Below are 15,660 nucleotides of genomic sequence, written 5' to 3'. Positions count from 1 at the left end.
CTAGGGCTCAATCCAAGGAGAGTTTGCAATCATGTACTGTTCCCTCTGTGCCAAGGAGCTGGGAGGGAGGGTGCAATACCAAAACCTGAACATTTGAGCTAAAGTGCTTTATTATAATTCTGAGTCTCTGTCTTGGTTTAAGCCCCATCCAACTCTAATGCCACTGGCACGGCTGGAAGTCACCTGGACTTCCCACCATGGGAACCCTTATAAAGGCCATTAGAGGCCACAGACACAGGCAGGGCTCTGTTGCCAGACAAGACTCAGTTGTCCCTATGAGTCTGTAGGTTGGCAGCTATTTAGCAGACACACATGGAGACCTGAAATAAACTTCAGCTGGGAATAGGCTGCTTCCAGTATCATCTGCAGGGATCTGCTACAGGAACAGCTTGGCAAGCGCTGCTCATGGGACCAGCGTTGTGCCACTGCGTTGTGCACTCAGAGGCCCCAGGCAAGCAGCAATTTGTGGGATTTCTGCGCAAAATTCCTGTCCAGAGACACTTTGTCAGCCCTCCTGGTTCATAACTCCCTGAAACTCTCACTTTGAGCAGCTCCAGGTCCAGCTCCAATTGCATTCTCATGGGGTCTTTACTCCTGTCTTAAAAAGAAGGACTAGGAGACAAAAAGCAGATAAGCTGTCTCACTGCATCCCCAGCCCCTTCACAGTGGGGTCTGTTGCCCTCCTGCTCCAGCACTTGGCACCTCCTGGCCAAACCCCCATCTGTGCTCTCTGCCTGCTCCCAGACCCCTGTGCACCATGCCCTGGTCTCCATGTCACTGTTCCTCCCTGGAACAGCTGCAGCACAATATGCTCCACAGCTTGTCAAGGGGGATGGGAGGAGGAGCAGCAAGATATAAATAAATGAAACAAAATAAAATACATCTCACTTAATCCTTTTATCACTATACTTCTTTCAGTCATTTACAGAGATAATAATCACCCAGACTCTGCAGGAAGCACTGATGGAAGCAAGCACGGAAATCTCGTGGTAGCACCCTGCTCTCTCATCTGCTGTTACTTGGGCATTGAGGCAAGAAAATAAATCTTTTCAGAGGGGGGCCCAAGAGTTAGTCCCAGTGGGGCTGGCTGGCAGGTAAGCAGGATTGAGGTCAACAGTGGAAAAGGGAAAAAAATGGGAAGCAGAAGAGAATCAGAAGCAAAGCCATAGAAGGAGGGAAATGCAAAGAGACGGAACAAGCTGAAACAACACACTGGCATCAAGGAACAGAGTGAGAGAGGGGAGAGATGATAGAGCAGGTATCACTTTAAAGCCTATCAGTAAAATGCTGCTTTCCTTGGAGGTGGACCATAGGTCAAACCACTGCTCCATGCCATGGTCTGGAAGCCCTGCTCATGGCTCCTGCCTGCTCTGTCCCAGGGTATAGGAATGGATGCCCTGCTATGCCCCCAGCAGGGCCAACACTCCCTGGGGATGGACCAGGCATCCTGATGGCCACCAGGATCCGCTGCATTCAGCATCAGCAAGGAAGTGGGAGAGAAGAATGTCCCTCTGGGCAAGGGCGAGAGAATCACAGCAGGTTCCTCCTGGGGAAAATGGGCTTTGAGCTGGCCTAAAGCCACCCAATCATGTCAGCAGGAAGAGCTCAGAATGTCACCTCTTAGCACGGGGTGACTCAAGTGCTCCAACATAAAATGGCAGCTGTCTCTTCCAGTAAACAGATGCCTTTGTGGCTTTAAAGGGCAGTGGATCAAGGTCATCTTCTCCCGAGGTTTAGCCATCTCTTTCCCTTCCCTTCAGATTTGCTAATATGGTACATCAGTCAGCTGGCTCTTCAACACATCTCTTCCAGTCACATCGATTCACACATTGATTTGTTTAAGTGCAACACCAAAAGCAATCCCATTCTTCATGTGTTCTTCCCACCTTGGGGAGTCCCTAGCAGACCCCAAAGGTGCCTGTCCTCATGAAGAGCCCCCACCCTCTGGGCACCAGCCAGGCCTGCAACCTGCAGTACCCAGGAGAAAGGACTCTCTATCCAGGAAACATCAGGTACCTCTGGGTGTGATTTTTAATTTCCTACAGTACTGAGATCTACAGTGCAATACCAGGAAAACAAGTTATTATCTGCCTTGGCTTTATCCTGCCATAAACTGTCACCATGGGAAGGCTTAGGGAGGTGTGTGTACAAGGACTGCACATACTTTGAAGGAAAATTCCTGTATGCAGATCACTGGCTCCTTCCCAGGCTTCCCAAGCATCAGCTGGACTGTGGGGAAGCTGCCTCTGGCTTCTCTCCAAGGGGAAAACCTTCCTGGAAGGGTCAGCTGAGACTTCCCAGGCAAACGTGGGTTTCAGCCTCTTCACTTCCTTCAGGGCTCTTCCATGACCCCAGTCAACTGCAAGTGTGAGGAGCAGCGGCCCCTCCACATGTCCTGAACAGATCTTTGTGCACTGAGAGTGTTTTCTAAGCAAAAAATGCCAGTGTTTCCTTCTGCCTGTCCCCACAGAGAGACAGTGCCCCAGAAGAGTGACAGGGGAAAACAGAGCTGCTTATTCCAATGTACTCCTACATGGGAGCATTGTCAGCACTGAGAACATCCTATGGAACCAAAGAACAGCTAAAAACAAAGCAAAAAACAAATCCCAAGAGAGCAGCTTTCCTTCTCTTGACAAGGATGTTTCGTTGATCACCAAATGTCACCTCTGCCTCAGCCCTCAGGTCCCTTGGGCTCCTGATTTTATTCCCTAGCTTGGTGAGGAGGCTGTGCAGGGGGTGTGGGGAGGAGGTGACAGGGGAAGGCTGCTCTGGCTGGCTCTGTCCCCTGCCCAGCACACTGCCTGCCCTGGCTTTAGGTCCCATGCCAGGGGAGTGACACACAGCCATGCTGTGCTTCCCCCATGCATTTCCAGGGGACCCTCATAAAATCTGACCTTCATGCTATAAACCTGGGACTGATTGCTGAGTAAGTTATTCCTCCTGGGTGATTTAGCAGGGACTGTCCACAGAGCTGCAGTTTGTCTGGATTAGAAGAAGAATTCATCAGGCAGCAGCATGGCCCACCTGCCTGTCTGCTCTCATTCCCATCTCCATGGCCATTCCCTGCTCGATGACCCCAGCAGTCCCACCCTCCTTCTCCCCAGACAGCCCTGGGCTGTGAGGAGGGAGAGAAATCAAGCAGGGAAAGAGGTGCTGGGGCTGCCTCTGCTCTTTCCCTGTCATAAAGCTCTCAGGGCCAGCTCTGCAGTCAGGGGAATATTATCTCTCCATGCTGCTGTTAATCTCTTTATGGCATCATTTGACCCTTTCTAACATCCATTGATTTTTGAACTACCCTTTACGGCAACGCTTTAGATCCCTTTGGTCTAAATTACTAAACATCAGTGCCCAGGGCAAAACATGGGAACAAATAAAGCAACAGGGAAAAGTCTATTCAGTAACTGTGACTTCCTTGGTGCTTTTGGCATTCTCCCTCCTTTGCTGCCCCTCAGCCTCCTCTGTGTGGGCACCCTAGGGATCCTCCTTCTCTCCCAGCAGCCAGAGGCACCTCACCCTGCTCCTGCTGGCAGTAGGTGCTGAGCCCACCTGGCTCCAGCTCAGACTCTCCAGCTCTGCACTTTCCCCAGGCACTGTCACTCTCAGGTTTTGCCTTTTGCCACCTGTCTCCAAACTCACACTGCTGGAAGTCACATCCAGAAGAAGCTCCTGGCCAAACCTTGCTAAGACAGCCTAATAGCGCAGCTCAACAAGAGGTGAAGGCTTCTGCTTTTAATTTACTGGAGAAATTACTTTTTATTCCAGATTAATATGTTTTAATTTATTTCTGTTTTCCTGTGCTCAGCCCTGGTCCAGCAATGACTGTCTCCTTGTCTCATACTTGCTACTTGTCCAAATGAAATACTGAGGTATATTGTCTACTATTATGGTAAAATACACAATATATCATACTGATGCATTCTGTGAGTATGACATAAAAATGACAAATATGCTCTGGCCAAACACTGAAATGTATTCATCCTGCATTAGTGCAAAATTAATATTAATACGCTAGAAAATGGCTTGGGTGATGAGGGTTTTGTGTCATATTAGAGAGGACACTTCATCCCTTCCTCATTTTTTAGACAGCATCAGCCCTTAGTGCTGACAGGAGCCCCAGGATATCTACCACAGGCATGTTTTCACAGAACTCCAGCCAGGACCACAGAGGATGAAATGCCTGGACACAACACAGACCTCAGACCCACAGAACAGGTTTAGAAGTCCAAAGTGATACCAAAATTAAAATGGTCCCTGCCCTCTCTGTGTTGCAGATGCTTCATGATTTATCCCTTCTATATTATCATCCCCTTCCTCAATGTCTTCAATCACTGACCATGTCTAAAAGCACCATGAGGGAGGAGTGGGATCCATCCCCACAGGTGGTGGGATCATTTAATCAAGTTTGGATTCGGCTGGATTCACCTGCTGAGTGCAAGTCTGTGTCAGATTTTCATAATTACTGCCCTCCTCTATGAGGTGTGGCAGCATAGCTGGTGAGTGCAATGCTGAAGATAATATACTTTACAATTAGGCCATTTAATTATCCCATTGTGTGATTTCCATGACCACAGACATATCTCTGCAAATTTATTGATCACGTACAACAAAATATACCAAGTGAAGAGGAAAAGCAGCAGTTTTAATGTATTAAACATAAAAAATTCTTTCCTCAACTCTCATCTGAAAGTCTCAAGCCCTGAAAGGGACTCCAGCTAAGGTCAGCATACCGTGATTAATTGCCCTGCCAGTACCATATACATTCATACTATATACATATTATATGAGCAAGACAAAGTGGGGAGAGGTGAGGGACATTTTCACCTTATCTAACCAAATCTTGAGTAATGTTTTCTTGCACAATATCTTAGTTGCTGCATCTTTGCCAGATTTCCTGGAATCAACACCTCCCCCAAGCCAGGCTTTCCCAATGTCAGCAGCTGAGTGCAGCTCACCACGGCTTCATTTGCTGCCAGAGGATGAGCAATTCCAGGCCAGGTCTACCACATCCATTTCTCTCCCTCTGGCCAGGGCTTCAAGGGAAGATGAAACAAATAAGTGCTTTATCATTATGGGTACAAAACTGAAAAGCCAGGATGGCTCCAGAAACACAGACTTTCAACTCCACGGGCCCCCAGCACAGTCCCCTGTGTCCCCCTGCCCACAAACCCTCCCTCACAGCCACGAGTTACTGAGCAAAAAAGCCTCCTGAGCAATCCCAAAGGAACAGTTTGTACCCTGCCTTTCATCTCCAGCGCACAGGACTTTCTACAGCACCATCAATACAGGATGGAGGAGGAATCGTTAGATGCGGCAGTTCCATCAATATCTCTGAGAGGAACAGGTGACATGAAAAAAGGTGAACCTGAGACCTCTTCAGACTGGAGACAAAGAAATTACAAGGATCTTTTCTTTTCGATGGGTTAGCATTTTGGTTTATATCTGTATCTATACCTAATTTATATACCTAGAAATGGAGCATCCATTTTTCCTTTGTAAATGGGAAGTGGAGGCTGAAAGCTACAACCTTTGCCTAGAAGACTAAATGGCCTTTGGAACAGGCTGATAAGTGATAAAAACAACCTGCAAAAGCATGTATCCTTGCATCATTTGAGATGACCTTTTAGAAGGGAGATACAGGGAAGAGGAAGAAAATGAACAGAGAAAAGGAAAAAATGCTGGGGGAAACAAAATTTTAAAACCAAACATCCGCTGTTGGCATTTGAAGCATCTGCTACTAGAACAAGAAAATAAAAATAAAAATAAAATGAGATTCGATATTTTATTTCCCCCATCAAACAATATATCCCAGCTAATGGCTGTAGAATAAAAATTTACCCAATGCAGGCTGCGAGAGAGGCAAGAGAGGAAGAGGAGAGAACAAGGTAGAGGGAGAGGAGAAAGGTTATTATAAATGTGTCAAGCTTGTTTATGGCCCTTTATCAGCAAGTGCAGTGGAAAGAGAGAGGCACTGTTAGTGCATTTTAAAAGTGTTTGGCAGCTTTGTTTGGGAATGTAAATAATCTTTATAGTCAGGAGCATTTATGTTTCATGGAACATGCAGGCACGTGCCACCTGTGCCAACAGATTTTTGAAGGACCTTCTGACAGCCCTGCTGGGCTCTGCCTCCTGGGTCTGTGACATGGATGCTTCATCTGAAGGTCTGAAATCACATATGAAGGAAAAGACTGTGCTGGAAATATCAAGGGACTGTGGGGAGGACTTGAAGATGATGGAAAACCCATCCATCAAGGTCAGATGCTGGGCTGGTTCACCTCATCCCAGAGCCAGGGGAGTTAGGTTCCACTTCAAGTGATGTTGCTACAAATCTGCAGGACAGCAGCTCTGATGCTCTGTGCAGAAGACCACAGCTCTGCCCAAATTGCAGTCTCCTGGGAGCAGGGTGCAGCAGTGGGGGAGGTCACTCCATCAGAGGATCTGGTCACCCCTTCTGCTTCTCCTGGTTTCTACTACAATTAATGTGATAGGCAAATTGCTGCCATTTATTTACATGGAAAACATATTATCAGGAATACCCATACCCTGAAGGGAGCTGGCATCTCATTTTTCATAGGCAGGACAGGGAGGGAGAGCCCCGAAGAGCAGCAGTGGCAGAGATAAACCAGGAGACTGCCATGAACACGGAGACAAAGGAGGACACCGTGGTGCCTCTCCCTGCTGCTGCAAGGGAGATTCACGCTCTGCAGATTAATTCTGAAGCAGTGTTTAACACATCTCCCTTTGGGGATGAAGGATTTGCCCTGCGTTTCAATGAGACATTCAAAATCACACTCATCACTCTCAGAAATGACTCTTAGTTAAATTGTCACCTCTCAAGCAGGAAGGCACAGCTGGGAGCTGCTCAGCCTGGTAAGAGAATGGGGCTGCAGGGACGTGGCAGGGCTGGGCTGGCAGCAGTTGGGAGCAGCAGCCCAAGGCCTTGAAACACAAAGTTGAGCAGCTTGAGTCAAGGACTTGAAGTACAGGCAGCTCATGGGGCTGGCAGGGAGCTGGGGGATGAAGGGGTGGGTGTGTGGCTGCCAGTATATTGAGCAGAGGAAACGAGAAACATCTGGAAATGGGTAATGGCCAGAGGGCAAGGTTTTCCTTCTTACGTGGGAAATGCAGACTGGTCAAGCTAAGCCTTCTCCTTCTCTGATCTCATCTTGTATGCCTTCACCTTTCCTGTTTCTTTCCTGCCTTTCCTAATAGACAGAAGGAACAAATTCAGAATGCAGAGGGAACACGCAGCTGTGCTGCTCTTGTGCATCCTGGACTCCCACAGCCAGCAGAGGAAAAGCAGAACAGACCATAAGGATCAGCAGATGAGTGATACCCAAAGACACAAATCTACCGTGTACCTCAGTGGCCTGCTCCAGTGTCCCACACACATAAAAAGGGTGAGATGAACAGCCTTGGGAATGTCTCCATCAGCACAGAAGGGCAGAGCAGATGCAGTGACCCCACTGGCTGTGCATTGCTCTTGCTGTAAATCCACTTGGAGCTGCAGGGGTGGATCCAAGTCTCAAGGCTGGGGTTCTCCATTCCAGTTCACCTGGGACAGTAATCAGAGCAATTCCTCTCCCACAAGTCTCCAGAACTGCCAACTGCTGAGTGAAGCTTCAATTGCTGCTGGCCTGAGGACATCTGAACAAAAGTCCAAAAGCCCTTTTTTACCCTCTTATGGATCTTGAGAGTATTCACATCTGCTTTATGGAAAGATGTAACTGCATTAAATCGAAGATTTTGAAGGTGTGAATCCACTATAAGAGAAAAAGGTGGATTTTTATGAACTCAGCACACCAGCACTTTCCAGGAGGCCCTGGAATACTGTCAAACCTGTGTTCCCCTACTGATAAGGAGCCAGAAAATTCACTTTCCCGTGTGCAGCCAGGTACCTAGAAATTGTCATATAAAGGAATTTAAATGTAGATGTGTGATATTTACTGCAAAACACAACCTGTACGCAGACAGGGGAAGGAATGCTTGAGCAGGAGGAGTAAATGACTGTCGCAGGCAGAAAACCCACTGCAATTCATGCATCACACAAATGGTTGTATATATTAAAGCAATGAGGACAAAGGGTATTGATTTAGCACAAGTATCAAGAGTCCCAGGTGCTAAAACCTGAAGAAATACAAACTGTGCTGGGCAGAATAACAACAAAACGAAATGATAAAAGGATATGAGTGTTTGAAAGGACGCTTTGGACGGGCTATAAATTCTAATAATCCATATTTCTCGAAAGCAGCAGCTATTGACTCAAAAACAAAAGAGCAGGCATTGTAATGTAACAAATGTCAGACGGGATAGCAGCAGGAATTCAATTTGCTCTGGCCATATATCAACTTGAAACTTAATGTAATGGCACATAGTTAAAGCTGCACCCTCACTTAATGGCTATTACCAGTCCTGGGTGGGTTTTCCAGCAAGCATAAAGCAGTGAGTAATTGGCCCCACTCTGCCTGCATCACTGCTAATGAAAAAAACATGCTCAAGCCTGGCGGGATAAGGGGAAAGTGGGGAACCCTGGCAGAGGCAGGCGGCACTAGGGCTGCCAAGAGCCTGCCCTGCCAGGATCCCTTGAAAGAATTGCAGGAGAGACCTCCCGGACTTCAGCTGACCAGCAGTGCTTTAGTAAAAGGGTCAGATCCTCGAGGCTGACATCCTTGTTAGCTTCCTAAATGAGCGGCTTTCGGCCTGCTGGAAGAAGAGCAGGACAGACCCTGGCAGTGATCCCTCCCCTGGCCCTAAGCACGCGGTATTTCGGTCTGCAGTCGGCCAATTAGCGCCACCGTAATTACTTCTCGTCTGTGACTGACTGCAAACGGTGGAGTTAAACCACACCGACAGTCACTGTGGCTGCTGGAGTGAGGAAGCAGAAGTGTCAGCATGGCTGAGAATATGCTCTGACCGTAGGTTAGAGGCAAGAGACACTGCATGAAGGGGGAGGTGGGATGGATGTGGGACACAAACCTTTGTAGCAAGGAATTGTAGAATTGCAGAATAGTTTGGGTTGGAAGGGACCTTAAAGATCATCCAATTGCACCCCCCTGCCATGGTCAGGGACGCTTTCCACTAGATCAGCTTGCTCAGAGCTTCATCCAGCCTAGCCTTGGATGCTTCAAGGGATGGGGCATCCACAGCTTCTCTGGGGAGCCTGTTCCTGTGCCTCACCATCCTCACTGGGAAGAATTTTTTCCTAATATCTAATCTAAACCTACTCTCTCTTTTAGTTTTAATCCATTCCCCCTGTCGTGTCACTGCAGGCTCTTGTAACAAAGTCCCTCTCTGAGTTTCTTGGAGCTCCTTCAGGTACTGGAAAGCCACAATTAGGTGGCCACTAAGCCTTCTCTTCTCCAGGCTGAACAATCCCAATTCTGTCAGCTTTTTCACACAGAAGAGGTGCTCCATCCCTCTGATCATGTACAGGCCTCCTCTGGAGTCACTCCAACAAACTGATGTCCTTCCTGTGCTGGGAACCCCAGTGTGAAGCATCCAAAGCAATTGGGGAGGGCAAAGGTGTAAAATTGTCCTAATCACTCCTCTTCAGACAGGCAGAGCCATTCCCAACAGGCACATTAGACTTTTAACCAAGAGTAAAGCTTGCAAAATGTTAACTTTCCAGGGAGATGCCACTCCAAATTTCAGGACGCAGTTTTGGAACAATCAAAAATAAATCAGCCCCTGGGAGAAAATCTCAGGTTTGTCACTGAGCCTCACACATGGCAGAAAGGAACTGTGGAAGGTCAGTGCTGTGTGAAGCTCCCTGCAGCACAAACACAACCGATTTTATTCCGTATCATTAAATATGGAATTGCGGCCTTTGACTTTGCTCTTTCAATGCTTCTCAGGAGGCTATTTAAAATACCTTCCACAGCCTTTTATTAAAGCAATAAAATTACTCAGAGCTTGTGACTCTGCTCTGCCTCCTCACTTAACATGAACCGTACCTGGAATTTGCCGAGATGCTCAAGGGTGGCACAGATTAGCCCAAGTAAAAGTTGGCAAGCAGTGCTTTGGGTGGCACAACTGGTTTTCCTTGTGCTGCAATAGCATGAGGATTTGGAGGGGTTTCAGCATAGAAGAGATGCTGAGCTGTGGGAAGCCAAGCACAAGCTCCCTGGGAGCCCAGCTGCTCTCCCCAGGAACAGGAGGTGCCTATTTTGCTGAGTAGTTCCCAGCTTCTATCCCTGGGTGAGAACACAGCCCAAACACCACACTCCAACAGAGAACAAGGTCAGGCAAGAGCCCAGCTCTCAGTTTACCCTTGCTCTTGGTGTTCAGTGCACACAGGAGGTCAGGAGCAGATTTTGGTGCTGGCCAGATAGCTGATGAGTGCAAAAGGAGCACTGGAAGCTGAGTGTGCTCATGGAAACCAGACCTTCTGAGTGAGAAGCTGGAAGGGATGTTGTACAAATCCACGGGCCAGATTAAATCTCATCTTTAAGCCCCGAGTTCCAGTAACAGTATCTACTTTAATGCCCACAGGCTTTGCTTTCCTCAGTAATCTCAGCCATCAGTCTCCCGTGACTGACAACACCAGGAATGAATCTCTTTTTGAAGCTGACAAAACTCACTCTGAACTGATTTTCTCTTGAGCTCTATTTTTCCAAGACCAAGACTGAAGAAAGCAGCTCTGAAGCAACCACAGCCTATATTTACCCCCCAGATCTGCACTGATGCAGCAACAGCCACCAAATGTGGCCAAGGCCAGTCTTGGCAAGACCCCAGAACACCCGCCAGAAGCAATCCTGTTCATTTTCTGTCCCCCAGGCCCCTTCTCCTCTGGAAGCCAAGGCTGTGTTGACACATTTTGGCTGATTCCCAGGGGACCTGGGGCAGGCTGCCTGGCAGAGAGGAGACCCCAGCCTGACTCACAACAAAACAGCTGGAAATATTCTGGGCGTCTGTTTACAGCCCCATAAAGATTTTATGCGGTGCATTTAGCCTCATGTCTCCGCATTCATCCTGTTAAATGCTGAACGTTTTACTTTAATACCACAGTCGCTACAAGCAGGAATACTTAACGTCAGTAAATAAGAAGTAATCACATTTTCCCAGTGAATGGATCAAAAATGGCCACTGGGAGAGTTAACCTTCTGAAGTCAAAAGCCAGGAACTCTTGCTGGAGTTTCCAGCAAACTGTAGACCCTGTGGGACATCTCCAGGAAAATAAAATAATTAGAAAAATAATGGCATAAATAATAAAGCTTATGCATTTTTAAATTCAGGAACTGGTCTGTAGATTGGGCACAGCACACTCATGCCCAAAAGCCAGTATTATACATTCAAATGCAGGCAATAGAAGGAAAGAGGGACAGAAGCAGACGGACTAAGACTCTCTGCATTTGTGAATAAAATCTACCGGAAAAGCACATTAGAGCTCCTTGGAAACCAGAGCATTTCATGAAGAAACACACACACGCAGAAGAGGGGCTTCTCAAGTGAGCCCAGATTATCACAACACACTCTCAGGCACGGTTCCTGCAGACCTCTAACCAGCCCTGTCTGGGCTCTGGGCACACTTCTGTCTACCTGAGAACTCCAGGCTCCAGCACCAGCCAAATTCCCCTGGATGCCATCACTCCTTCCTCCAGGTGGGCACATGGCCAGCTCACAGCACCGTGCTGCAGCCTTGGGCCTCCGTGTCCACTGCGAGGGAGGGCTCAATGTCTCGTGAGAGAACAGCTTCAGTGTGGCAGTACATTACCAATATATTAATTATGTTTGAACTATCTCAATTGAAATGATGCTTAACAAGTCATCCTGATGAAGAAGGTCAAAACCTAAGTGAATGTCTCATGGTTTTACCCTAACTCGCCTTGCCACGTTGACAGGCTGCCCAGAGAAGCTGTGTGCCCCATTCCTGGAAGTGTCCAAGGCCAAGCTGGACAGGGCTTGGAGCAACCTGGGATAATGGAATGGGGGTTGGACTGGACAATCTTTAAAGTCCCTCCCATCCAAACCATTCTATGATAGGTTCACATTAGGTATCAATATTACATGATTTTCTAAACACACCTCTCCTCTACTCCCTGCCTCTGAGCTTCTCTCTGTTTCAATCTTCTCATGTAAAATTGTGCCTTCCTTGTTTCTCTCCAACATTTTGTCGTTATTCTACCAACCAGAAGACCAGTTTAACTCATTTGCATCCCAATTTAGCCACACTCAATCTGTCACTCAACTGTCAGCAGTAATGTTAGGAAACAACACTTCAACACCTTTCACACCACATCACTCCTAAATAAGCTCTCCTAAGTCTGAACTATTGGCTTCTGTTGGTATGTGGTTGCATCACTCTGGTCTAAAATCTAGTCCTTGGCTATAGAAAAGACCCCCCTAAAGGGGTCTGATCTCCAGGTTACTCTTTCAGGGTTATAGGTGGTGCTGATAGCAGTGAGCCTAATGCACATTACTACAGAATTTCTTGCCCAGCAGATGAGAAGGGGAGGGTAGGCAGAGACGCTGCCTAGTAAAAGATAGTACATATCCCTATCCAAAACATCCTTCCCAGCTTGTTAAGATTCTAAAAACACAAAGATACTTCTATAAAGCTTCGTCAAGGCTGAAGCTGTCAGCTCCACTGAATTGTTCCAAAAAAACTTCACTGTGCAACTCTGGATGCACAGACTGAGATGGTTTATTCACAGCTATGTTCTACAGCTTTCCCAGTCACAGAGGGGCTGGGAATTAGGTTGTGGGGATAGAAGGTGGGAAGCTCATTTGCTTTCTCCATCTCAGTATGTTTTTCTCTCTTGATAGGCTGTCTGCAGGAAAATGGCAACTTTGAAGTTGACAGCCAGACACCAGCGCTGTCCCACAACTGGTGGGCCACCACAGAACATGACGAGATTTTCAATTTCCTTCAGCAATCAGAGAACTTCCAGAAGACCCTTGATGAGAACACCTCAAGTCTACACAATGATCCACAAGGTCTCTAACTGCTGCCTGCACAACATCCCCCAGAATACCTTTCGTGTCTCCCTTTGAAGTTGTGACCTGATTACCATAAGCAACGTGCTGCAGATGTACCTCTGCAAGCCCAGAAGTACCAGGGGAAATGAATATATTAGTATTTATCATATTAATGCAGATCAAGCTGGGTATTTGTTCTGACATTTCAATAATAGCTTTTTCTATTTTTTTTTTAAGCAGCAGCTTATATTTTTTTCTCCTTTAAATAATTCATTGTTACATTAAACTTATTTTAAATTGGGGTCCTTTTTTGATCAAACTAAAACCTTATTTGGATAGCCAAAGGGGAAAAAAGGTATAAATGAAAATTCCCTCTTTTCTCTCCTCCATTCTTTCAGTCCTTCTTTTTTCTCTCTTGTTAAAATCTCTTAATCAAAGTGACAATCTGTCTTTCCCAGGAAGGAAGCTGGTGCCTTTGAACAGTGCTGCTCCGAGAGCTCTGTGCTTTGATGTGGGATTTAACTTCTGCCTTTAGCAATCTCCAGAGTCTGTGCATCATTCTCTGTGCCAGTGTGTGCCCATGGTGTGTTTTCATGTGCCCTTGTGCCCAGACACAGCCTGACCCACCCGTGTGGGCAACAAAAATAAATAAAATGTCAAGGGGAAACAGCAAATGCCACGACCACACAGAAGAGTGATGTGACCCACGTGGAGTCACTGCTGAGCACAGCTCAGAGGGGACCTTGTTCTTTGCCTTCCCCCACAGTGACATCATCAAGCACTTCATCTGTTAACGTCAGTGCATACAGAACAGCCTGGGACAGGGCTGACATCCTGCACAAGGTCAGCTGTGTCCTGGGAGCCCTGTTCCTGCAGGTCACAGTCCTTGGGCCATGGCTACACCCCCCTCTGGGTGATGGGACACTATCTGGGGCTGTGGTGCTATCATGCTACTTGCTGTCCTTTCCCTTCCTTCCCTTGGCTGTGCTCCAGGTCGCCTCTGTTCTCATCACAGTCTCTCTTCTGCTTTGGAAATTGTTTCCCTCATCCTTTCTCTAGGTCCAGCTGACCTCAGTCTGGCTCTGGGGGACAGTGAGGTCTTCACCTTGTGTCTTCTTTGAGGACACAGTACCATCAGCAGTTTTGACCTCAGGAAACACAAACCCAGGTTTGGGCCAATGGGCCACCTCAAGAGCCTGGACCCACCTTGTTTCCGTGGGTCACTTCTGTCCTCATGCCTTGGTCACACATTCTGTTGTGGGATGAATGTCACAAAAAGCAAAACCAGAGCAGAACTGCTGACATCTTCCCATTCCACAGGAGAAAAGCTCCCGCTCTATCACATAAGGAAGCACCATCACTTGCTGCTATGAGCAGCTGCTACGAGCAGCTATTCATCACATAATTCCCAAAGACCTCCACTCTACTCCTGGCAAGTGCCTTCTGGGATGTCACCCAATCCTTCAGGGATCACCTTTCCCATCAGTGCTGGTACCTTTGTCATCCTTAAGAGAAGTTCTTTGTCTGAGTCATTCAGAGCTCTTGGTTTTGTGTACACTGAAGATTTTACAGGTGCTTCTACCTGTCATCCCCAGTGGTTTTCTGTAGCAACAGGCCAAGTGCACAAATGCTTTACAAAATACTGAGCAACACAAACCTCAGAACTACAAATCTCCAAAGCAGCTTCAAGTCAGAGAAAATAAAACCTTGACAACAACAGAATCCACCACTGCCTCAAGTTTCTTGTATCAAAAGCCAATCTTTAGAGAAAAACTGGTATCAGTTCATAATGCCATCTATCAAGAGTCTCAGGGATTCCTGGAAGTTTCATGTTTCACGTTTTTTCTCCTCCTTTAAAAGCTTATACACAAACACACACACACAGAATTTCCTTCTGCTTTTAGAACAAACACACATGAAAACACATACAAAGGAACACATTCATTTTTTCAGCATCTTTTCTTTCTTTAATGTGTGTCCCATTCCTCACCTCTTCTAAGTAATAGTGGCATTCTTGTTGGAATTCTGTCTCACATTTCTATAAGCTGTGGGGATAGCATGGCAGGAAATAAAACTGATCTTCTCCCTGCTTGCCTGCTCTGGGAACCTTCACTGAGACACTGCAAATTCCTGCATGGCTGGGAAAAGCTCACACCTTGCCCACAGTGACCAAAGAGGGAGATGCCAGAAGAGATCTATCCAATTTCCAGTGTCAGTACTGAAAACAGTGGATTATAATCAAGACAGAAAATAATGATAGTTACAGAGTAGGAGTTCACAATTCCCCGGACTCCATCTAAGCAATTGCTGCCCCTTTTTGGTTTTTCACTGAGACTCTCTGGCCAATCTAGTCTCTGCTGCAGGCCTGCTTTTCTCATCTCCATGGTACTCTTAGGTTGATCTCCCTTTGTTTTGAGGATCTGTGTTCTCCTTGGCTTGGATCCTTTCACTGCCCTCCCAAGGACATTATATCCCATTGAGTGTATATTGCTTCCAGAATCTTTTGTTCCCCCACTCCAGATCCCCTTCACTGAATATCTATTTTTATACATATTTGATCAGCCAAAACCAAGGGTTTTTTTTATATTTTTTTTTATATTCTTTCCATGTAGGAGTGAGGGAGTGCAGCAGTTGACAATAACCAAGGGAGTCTGGAGAGGTCAGTGATGGGCTGCCTGCATCCAGGGATTGTGGTAAATGGACACAAGATAGTCTTGAGCTGGAGACCAAGGTCAGGCTGCTTGG

At 46.9% G+C, this 15,660-nt stretch overlaps 1 protein-coding gene across 1 annotated transcript in view; it reads right to left on the bottom strand.

Moving 5' to 3' along the window:
• The window catches only part of HMG20A (high mobility group 20A), a 176,731-nt gene that overhangs the window by 52,561 nt on the left and 108,510 nt on the right, over positions 1 to 15,660 (bottom strand). The gene's annotated exons all lie outside the window — the stretch shown is intronic.

This window comes from Poecile atricapillus, chromosome 11 (assembly GCF_030490865.1).
Source record: "Poecile atricapillus isolate bPoeAtr1 chromosome 11, bPoeAtr1.hap1, whole genome shotgun sequence".
NCBI lineage: Eukaryota > Metazoa > Chordata > Aves > Passeriformes > Paridae > Poecile > Poecile atricapillus.
Note: the sequence above shows the minus strand (reverse complement) of the source record. Positions and strands in the feature narration are given on the sequence as shown.